A 10,135-nucleotide genomic window follows, 5' to 3' on the forward strand; every position below is an offset into this window, starting at 1 on the left:
ATTATTATTATTATTATTTTGCACCCACCTACTTTATTTAAGTAATGTACAAATTGGATACAACTTTGAACTTTGGAACTTAGATGCTAAATATACAGCTACTGTAAAGGCAGCAATTGGTTAGCTAAGCTTAGCATAAACATGGGGACACAGCTAACCTGGCTCTGACCAAAAATCTGGTTAGATTTAGGCCAATGATTCCCTGTAGTGGAGGAATAGCGAATGAGAGTATATTTCTCAAAATGTTGAACTATTCTTTTAAAAAAGAGAGGCGAATTAGGATGATAATACTGTATATCTTGGCCACTGTGGCAGTTTTTGCAGTCATGCACCATCAATACTCAGTCAGAATCCCTTGCTCCCCACTGATGTGGTTATGTTATCTGCACAACTTGCAAGAGTAAAATATGAAGTTGATTGATTATGTAACATTATAAAAGGCAACACTAAAAACACATTATTTGCTTTTTCAGTAGCCAAAGGAATTACACCCATGTTGGACAGTTCTGCGCCTCAGATTTATTATTATTTTTTGTCCAACATTCAGTGCCAATGCAGGAAGTACTGTACCCTTTATCTGGTGAGGCAGACAGTAAGGGTATAGAGGTTAGGGTGGTGGATCAGCATGTGCCACATCTGGCTTTCATGCTGGAGACCCAAGTTTGTGTCCACTCACAGATCTGCAATTATCCTGTTGCTCACCTTTTTATTCAACTGCAACCAAGGGGGGCACTGCAGCTCAGTGGTTAAGATGCTGACAATAAAGTCTGCTTTCTTTTTTTAGTTGCCCAACCATATTTTAAACATACAGTAGTTTATTTGCCATAACCACAATCTTTCCCAAACCTTAACCATACCCTAGCTTTAATGTGTAGAATTGTATTGTAGAAAGTGAGAATTAATTAACAATTTTAATTAGACTAAATGTAATTCAGAGTTTCATAGACTCATCCAATCCCGATCATTCACATCTGATTTGCTGTGTTTTGCAACCTTCTTTCCAGATGGAACTGGAGTGTGCTGGTGTCGAGTCCAAGATTAGCGGTCACCCTTCATGCCTGTAACATCAAGAGCAAAACGGAAAACCAAATCTCAATTGGTTTGGAATAAATCTGCATGTTAACATATGAGGCAAAGATTATTAGGATTGTTTTCATGTGTACTTCATGCACACTATTACACAACAACAGAAAAGAACATAATTTGCATTAAAGACTGCCTCGTTCTCTAGAGGCAACTTACCTTTATTCACCGGACACACTTTGAATGTTAACATGAGGTAAATGTGTGGAGCGGTCATCAAAAAAACGGCTGGATTGGTACATCCATTGACCAAGAATCATGACTTGTGTTTGTTTATTGGTTGTTGGTCTCTGACCTAAATGTGTTCATTTGTTTACACAAAGGTACACCTTGTATTTCAGTTGAGGTAAAAGGAACGGAAATCTGACTGTGTCACATATGCATGCACAATGATTTTGTTTATGATTTTATTTTGTTAAACCAGTGATAAGGGAAATTACGAGTGCACTCAGAGGCAAAATAGCAACTGAATGTCTTTGAGGTGTCTTTAAAACCTTTGTAGCCTACCTTTCTATCTCTTAAGCACATGTCTTTAACCTTGCAGGCATCCCTGTAAAGTGCCATACATCTCAAAACACATGAATGGTATTTAAGCAGCGTTACAAAGTGTTTAACTCAACAATTCCCTTTAATACGTCTATTTTCTCTCTTGGACAGCATGTAGTGTCCAATGTTGTTACCTGTCATTACCTGTGATTCCCAATAGCACCACTGCTGATTAGATTACCTTCCCCAAATTGCCTGATTTACTTAGCTTTTTTTGTTTTCATAGACTTTATTATTGGTGTCAGTTGTTTAGACAGGAAACGACTGGATCTGTTCCGACACAGATCTCTCCATGATCTTTTAGTCAATTGACTCTAAAAGTCAGATGAGTTGTATGTGGGGGTCTTGGCCTGCACGAGAGACCAAAGACTCTCCTAATAATGAAGATGTTACGATGAATAGCTTTGAAACAACAGGGCGATCAGTTGGTATCCAAACTGCTGTGAGACAGAAGTCAAAATCGACGGTGCAACTGGTGGATATGTGATTTGTATAACATGATTTGTTTTTCATGTTTGTACACATATTTTAAGACAGATTGTCAAAGTAGATTCAGTGTAGTGTGTGTATATATAGTCTGACATATTTAAGAATATTTGTTTAATACGTCTACCTGAGAACTGTTTTCAGATAGTCAGCCAAAGTCTTTTTTGTGTCACTGTTACTAGATATTGTAGGTAGACTAGTGGGAGAACATTTTTTAAATGTATGGGCCGCATTAGTGTGCCCAAAGAACGATCGGGTGTAAAGAGTAGATCTCTAGAACTCTTTGTTTTTGTTGTGTTCTGGGTGTTCTTCAGGCATATTTAATTGGTGGATAGTACAGGGAAAGTGGCAAGAATATAAACGATTGTATTACTCATCCAAAGCCTTAGAATGTACCATCGGGTCAGCACAATGCAACATGCCATTTTGAACCATCCAGTTGCCTAATCCACGCCATATTAACACTCACACACACTCACACACACACCTACACACAGACCTACACACACACACACACATACACACAGAGCACTATGTAATTGTCACTTTTTTTGTCAGTGTTTTCTTAACTTTCTTGTAGTTTTTCTTTAGATGAGGAGTGTTTTACTTTATTTTGTTTGGATGATATTTTGATATTTAGTTCAGATTTTTAGTTTTGCTTATTATATTTATCTTTCTTATAATGAATATAAGGTAAAAGTGTGTGTTTGTGTGTTCCTCATGCACAGTTTCCTGAAATTCCATGTAATGTTACTTTTAGTATGATTATGATTGTAAACTCAATATTTTCTACGTTATGCATATTGTTGAACTGTATGCATATTGTTCATTTCTCTAGTCTTTTTGTGTTCTTTGAACAAAGATGTTTTATATGAGTATCTAACAGTGATGATATAATAGAACAGAGAGGCTAAGTTGTCACTGTGGCAACCATCGCCGATAACCGAGTAATATTTTAATGATTGTAAGGTTTGTAACTAGTCATATAAGAAAAAAAAGACTATTATAAAAATCTAGTTCTTAGATGTTTAGAGTAAAGATGTTATTTTCTACTGTATCCATTTCAAATAGTAACTATTGTTTTAATATTTTTACTCTCCCTGGAAATTGGGCCATGTTGGAAAACAAGCTGCATATTTGATCACTTTTTCGGGGGCGTTGCTGGCGGGGTCAGGTGAACGTGGTGAGGAGGGGGACTGAGTATGCACACTCGTCTCTTACTCAGCCAACTGCAAACAACAAGGGTGGGGTGGGGAATCTCGAGGCGTTAAAGGTGATAAAGGTTGACTTTTTTGCACTTCTGTACATAGTCAAAAAAGAGAGAATCATGTATATTGAGATCTTATTTTGAATAAAAAAATAATGTCTATAATGACAAGGAATTTTGCTAGGATAACAAAAAAATCTTATGAAAGGCTGAACAAAATTGCTTGCATCAAAAGGGCACTGAGTTCTCACTCTCCGACCCCTTTCAGAAAAGGCCAAGTGTTGCTCTTCTTTTTTGTCAGCAGCTTGTAGTTTGCCAGGTAACCTTCCGGAGGAGGCGTCCACTGCCCTCCAGCGTAAGGGCCTGACTGGGTTTGTCTGGTCCCCTAACCTGCCTGTACTGACAGGTCTGTGTGTCATGGCCACGCCCTCCCAGGCCCAACCAATCACAACACGTCCTGTCTCTTTACTTTACTCAGAGAGGAATGCATGTTAAAAGGAAATACATATACCGTTAAAAAAATCACAACAGTAATATTGAATAAGAAAACATGTTACACAGAAAGATGTATTTACAGTATACAATATTCTATCAATGTAATGGAATAAAATATATAGAAAAAATACAAAAATAGAATAGTGGTTTATTTAAAAAAAAAAAAAGATTCCTGAAAATATACTCACTAAAGTTTTACCACTTGGAGAGTTAAAATACATGCAACACAAACACCATAGCTATAAGTATGTTCTTTATGTTTATGTAAGCTGTGCTTCTAGTAGATGAAACTGACCAAACAGGAATGTAGTTCAACATCAGGCACAATTTAAGAATAATTTCAGACTGAAATACTGTTTTGTGGTTTGTTCATTAAGTCGTTAGTTTGAAATATTGTCCTGATCATCTTTGTCATCTCTCATCTCCTACAAGCACGCATGCTTACGTTTATGATATAATGTAAACTGAACTTTTTTTCATTTGTTGTTTGTTTTCTCTGCTTGTAGTGCTAATATGATGTATTCTGTCTTCTTCTGCAGTTTGTTTCTGCTTGTTTTACTGCTCCAGGCCCCCTGAAAGGATGTGTCACGTTTGAATGTCGGCCACCTCCTCTGAAAAGCACCTGTAGAGAAAACCTCTGTTTGTCGCAGTCTAAAGCCATAAAATATAATCTCATCAGAATGAAATGTGTGAGAAGAAGCCTGAAAAGAAATAGGGGTGGTAAATGTGTATCTTCTGAAGCTGATAGGAATATGTTTGCTGGGGTTTTATTATCTACAAAATCATGTAATATTTGAAGTCATGAATGTAGCTAATATAACCTTGTTGTGCTGTGCCAACTTGGATGGATATGTATGGTTAAGAGAAAGAAGTTCATGACACATGTTTTCACGGGGCCTGCATTGCTATATTTGATTCTTGCTGTTATGAATAAAAAAATGTAATAAAAATTTACAAACGAACTGCTTGAGATCCGTTATTTCATATGGGAAAATACACTTATTTGCTTTTTTACTCAGAGTTTGATGAGAAAATTGATACCACTCAGCTGATCAGCTTAGCTTAGCATTAAGACATGGGGGACAGCTAGCCTGCATTGACTCTAATAGATTCCACCTACCAGCACCTCTAAAGCTCACTCATTATTACCTTATATCTTGTTTGTTTAATCTGTACAATAACAGAAATTCAAAAATTACACGTTGTGGTTTTATGGGGAGTTATGTATAGGACTATTTTGGGTGGGCATGGTGACTCCTTGTCATCACCTTGAGGTTATCAGCAACTAGTGAAGACACCAAGAAGTCTCTGCAACAGGTCCGGGACATCACCCCCAAAATTCTAACAATTTCTATAAGCAAATCCAAAATGTAATTGATAACCAATAAGCAGGAAAACCGTAAAAATCATAAACCACCACATAAATTGTAAATCCTTTGAATAATGTTAAGAAGTGATGTGTTGCCCTAACAGGTGCATCCTGCAACTGGATAGAGTTAGTATTACTTGTATTCTTATGTAGGCCTATTGACCTACTTAAACAGGTAATTCGCCATTTACATTACATAGCTAAAGAGGCCACTTTTAAAAGGTGGTCCGATATATGCTCAATGTGCTCTGAGCACTCTTGTCAATACATAAGTTATCACCAACTTGGGGAAATGTATAACTTTTGATTGCAGGTCTTATAGTCTTGCTATAATAAACCATGATTATTCATGTTCTTTTTAATAATTTGTCTGCAATCTCAGTCACAACACTTTTTGTCCTGTTAAAAAGTTCAGTTAAAAGTAGAGTTATTGCCCATGAAATCACCTCTTTTGTCAAATATATCTGTAATTCTGTCATCTGATTAGTGCAAATTTGCAGTGACTTTAAATAATTCCTCATATTCAATTAGCATAATTATCTTAGCAAACACTGGTCCAACATTTGATATATTTTTAATGTTTTCATTGCACTCAGGGGCACCAAATCAATACTGTTATTCATTAAAATCCTATTTGAGATATCTCTACGCTTGATGCATCAATTTGTCCTACCCATTGAAGCTTCTAATTAGGAGCAAAGATTTTAATTGAGATAGAGATATGTGACTCATTTCTTTGAGGAACACGTGCTGATACAATCTGAATGTGACTTTATGTTGATGCAGTTTTTTAAGAATCAAGTTCAGTCAGTGGGGTGAGGAATACCTTGCAATGCTGAGGCAGTTTATTCAGCTGAAATGGAATGTACACACATTGCAGAAGAGACAAGGTTCATGTCAGAATTTTTGCATTCAAAATTATGAAATATCCTAAATTTAAGCCCTTGAGTGGTTTATTGATGCAGTTGTTTTATGTGGCTGATTAGACCTCAGATGCACACAGTCCTGAAAATTTTTTTTAAAAACACCTGTGCAGGGCCTTTCTAGCTTGATGTCTTTTCACAGAAACCAGTCACAGATACTTTCTCCAAAGCAAAAATAAAATCCATCCTGCTTGTACAAAGCTGTGATGCACAGTATGGCCACCAGATAGCACCATCTCTTTGTCAATTTGTGCTCACAGCTCAGCAGTAATGGTACAATACAGAACACCACCTGTTAGTCCATCACTGGAGCTTTGTATATATTCTAAAAGTATTTGAATAGACGAAGATTATTGTTCCTGATGCTTTGTCTGATCAAATGAAATTATAGCTACAGAGAAAATGAAATGGACAGATGGATGTTGGAAATTAACCTCTGAAACTTGGATGCGGTGAGCTATCAAAGGGGGCTGCCAATACGCTGCTTGAGTTGTTGTGGAAATGTTGACCAAGCCAGCATTGACAGGAAGCTGCAGGCCATTATCCCTAACGCATAGTTATCTTACTCACCAATTTCTACATCAGATTATGTGCCTGAAAAAAATCATTAGATTACCTTCAATTACAGAAAATTGTTTTCGAGTTTTGGCCCAGAGTTTAATTTTCACATTCAATCTCACTCTTTCCTCTGTACTTCGTCTCTCTCTTAGCTTTCTTTGCAATGCATCTTTCCCTCTCAGCTTTCGTCCATCCTTTCTTTCTCAGTTCTCTCTTTCCTCTCCCTTCATCCCTCTGTCCACAGGCGTTAGCGGCAGACTGTGTCGTGTGGAGACTTAATGAACCAGTGCTGATCCAATAATGGCAGCTTCTGTCGCCCGCCTCACAAACTATGATGTACGACCTCATGTCTGCAATGCGTCATGAATCTCACTTACAACTGGCCCCCCTTAACAGGCCTAGCTTTTCAATTGGGCTCTTCTTAAAACAACAAAGAAGCCTGAATAATGTGTAAGTGTGTGGGTGATTGTGGGTGTGTGAGATTATAAAAAAAGACCCCCCCCCCTCCAAGTTGAGGGAGGAAAAGGAAACGGAAGAGTTGCACTGTGGGCATTCATTATTATTCATTATCCATTAAGTGTCCATTAATACACAATAAATGTCATTGAATGAATTACCTCTCAGGGGAGGAAAATACAGAGAAATATAATCAAAATGTTAACACTTGCATTATAGATTCGGAAAAAACAATGATGTGGCCTTGGAGATCAGAGATGAGCAACAGATCAGAGACAACAGGCATCATAAGGGGTTTTATGTGCAAACAAGAAGAGAAGGACAGGTAATTCAAGGGTTGATACATGATGATCAAAAAGATAGACAGCTAGATTATCAGCTTCATCACTCTCTGGCACATTTACTTCAAAGTAATCATTTAATAATTTTTATGCACCAGCAACCCCCCACCTTGACCTAAACCCTGTTGCTCTCTCTCTCCCTCTCTCCCTCACTGTGCTGAGTCACCACTTGACTTTCACTGAGTGCTACTTGGAGCACAGCTCAAACATCCAATTTTCTCTAGGGTGTATGTGGGCGTGTGTGGGAGTGTGTGTGTGTGTGTCTGTGTGTCTGTGTACGTGCATCCAGGTGTATTCGATTACAGTAAGTGTGTTTGTGTGTGTGTGTGTGCGTGTTTATGGTAAGTGTCTGTGAATGTTTTCCTCTGCTGATGGAAAAAAAGAGAGTTGGAGCAAAGCAGCAGGTTAGTCTAATCACGTCTCCTCCTGGAAGACGAGCATTTATCGATCAGGCTGGTTTTCAGCCCTTTTCAGAATTTAACACAGTCTGTCTGCTGCCCCGCCAATAACAGGCCTGTGATTTGGTTGTGTTTTGATGGAGTCATGTAACTGAATCCCCTGTAAAAACACTTGGCTTGTGTCCGTTCCTTTTAGGCTTGGCTACCATTTTTTAGCTTCCTTGTACCATATAGTAGCACCTACTTTTGTCTTTGGAAGTTGGAAGCAACTGTCCACTGTTCTGTAAACTTCACACTTACCAGAGTTGCAGTACAGAGGGAAGAACACATTTGACTTTTGACATTTCCATCATGATCAAAAGAACTGGTACAAAATAATTGTATGGGGTGGCTGTGGCACAGGAGGCAGAGCGGGTTGTCCACTAATCAGAAGCTTCGGGGTTCAATCCCCGCCGCCTCATGCTGCATGTCAAAGTGTTCTTGAGCAAGATACTGACCCCAAATTGCTCCTGATGCTGTCCATCAGTGTATGATGAGTTAGTTTCTATATGTGATGGCCTTTCCCTTCGCACAGTCCATTTATCATTGAATTCTAGCCTAGCGTAAGCAGCACTATGTTCTTGTTTGTAAAAGACTTTAAAGTTACAAACAACTTGGCATGTCTGTCCTGTTTTGTAATCTAAATGGGAATATAATGCGGCACATAGTTGAACTACAACCTTCAAACTACAATCTAAACAGTACGTGTCATTTTTAGGCGTATGATGTAGCCTTAAGCTTTTACCACTACAGTGACAGAATTTGCAGTTTACTGAATATTTTAGCGATTAGATAGCCGAGTAGTTAGGGGGTACATAATAACTGGCAGGGCATTTTGCTGACAGAATATGGGTCATACAAAGAGGGTACTGAGGGCACAGCTGTAACCAGCGATGAACAGCGGCTATTCACATGGTGACAGGATGTCCCTTGGCGTTACGTGTAGCACACAAAGACGAGAATAAAAGAAAGAGAGAGGAGGTCAGGGAAGGCACGATGAAGGTCCTATTAACATACCGTGCGATATCTTTCATTGTTAATTAGCCAGTCATTTGTCTTTACAGGACTGCGGTGCTATTTGAGGACGGATGAAGCAGCAGTGGGGAAACTTGACAGAGAATGAAAGCCGTACAGATAGAGACAAAGCCTAAAGAAAGATCCCACTGTGACACCAGAGCCCACAGGAAGAAAGGGGGAAAAATCTGTTGTAACAGCTGTGGTGGAGGCTAAACTCCATCTTTGTGACAGGACTCTGTGGACAGCTAGGAGGATGAAGTGGAGTCACATGAGTGAGGAGCCAAAATGGATTCAAATCAACTCTGTCATCACCCTCCAGCTTGTGAAGGTGGGGAGGGGAGGTGGGGATAACCCTTTCCGTCCAAAGACAGGCTATTTGAAGCTTTAATATAAATCTACACTTCGGGGGAGTGTAAATCAGAATGCCGCTCGTGTATAGGGTGTGTATGTGTAATACCCTTAATCCATCCCTCTCATTAATGAGTTTCATCAACAGATCCCTCTCTCTTTTTCTGCCTCACTCTTCCTTATCTCTTCCATCTCTGCCACCCATGTTTAGCTCGTAAAGCAGTCTGTTCACTGAGGCTATCACCAAGCTATCGGGCGGCAGTTGGCACCTAAATCACCGGTGGTGTAATTAATTCACAGAGATTTAGGAAGACTGAGAGGGGCCTTTTGCTGAGACAGGCAGTTTGCCGTATAGAACTAATATGCAGCTCTCCACCATCCCATCTCTAATGCTGGCATTATGTGCTGGATTACAATAGTTAAGAGTAATTGTGGTGAGTGGTTCTGTAGCTGCCACTTCCCTGAAAAAGACAGATTTAAAAGAGATCAGCTTCATCATTGGTCACTGTGCTTCTTTACAAGGCTTTCTCAAAGATATGGTTCGACATATACACTTGTTAGTTTTCCTCAGATGAAAAGATCAACACCACTCTCATGCCCGTTCAATATGAAGCTGTGCCAGCCAGTTAGCTTAGCATAAAGACTGGAAACCGTAAGAAACAATTAAGGGCCAAAGATAAAAATGTTGTTTCTTAGTACAGATTAAACAAACAACATATAAACGTGTTAATTACTGAGGTGGATGCCACTGCTATTTGCTGCTGCTGTCTGAGTTGATAATGGTTCAACTTCACAGCTCGTTGTTCACCGTGCAACCATGAAACAGAAACTACAATGAGGGAAGTGATACAGGAGCTAATTTTACTAGT

The 10,135-nt window shown here is 38.9% G+C and overlaps 1 protein-coding gene across 1 annotated transcript in view; it reads left to right on the forward strand.

The window, feature by feature from the left end:
* The window catches only part of LOC118341485 (muscleblind-like protein 1), a gene marked incomplete in the record, with an annotated part of 19,604 nt that extends 14,825 nt beyond the window's left edge, over positions 1–4,779 (forward strand). Inside the window, 1 exon segment of the mRNA XM_035679748.1 lies at positions 1,005–4,779.
* Between the last annotated feature and the right edge of the window lie 5,356 nt (positions 4,780–10,135).

Source organism: Morone saxatilis, unplaced genomic scaffold (genome assembly GCF_004916995.1).
Source record: "Morone saxatilis isolate NCDOM2014 unplaced genomic scaffold, NCSU_SB_2.0 Contig8, whole genome shotgun sequence".
Classification (NCBI taxonomy): Eukaryota; Metazoa; Chordata; class Actinopteri; family Moronidae; genus Morone; species Morone saxatilis.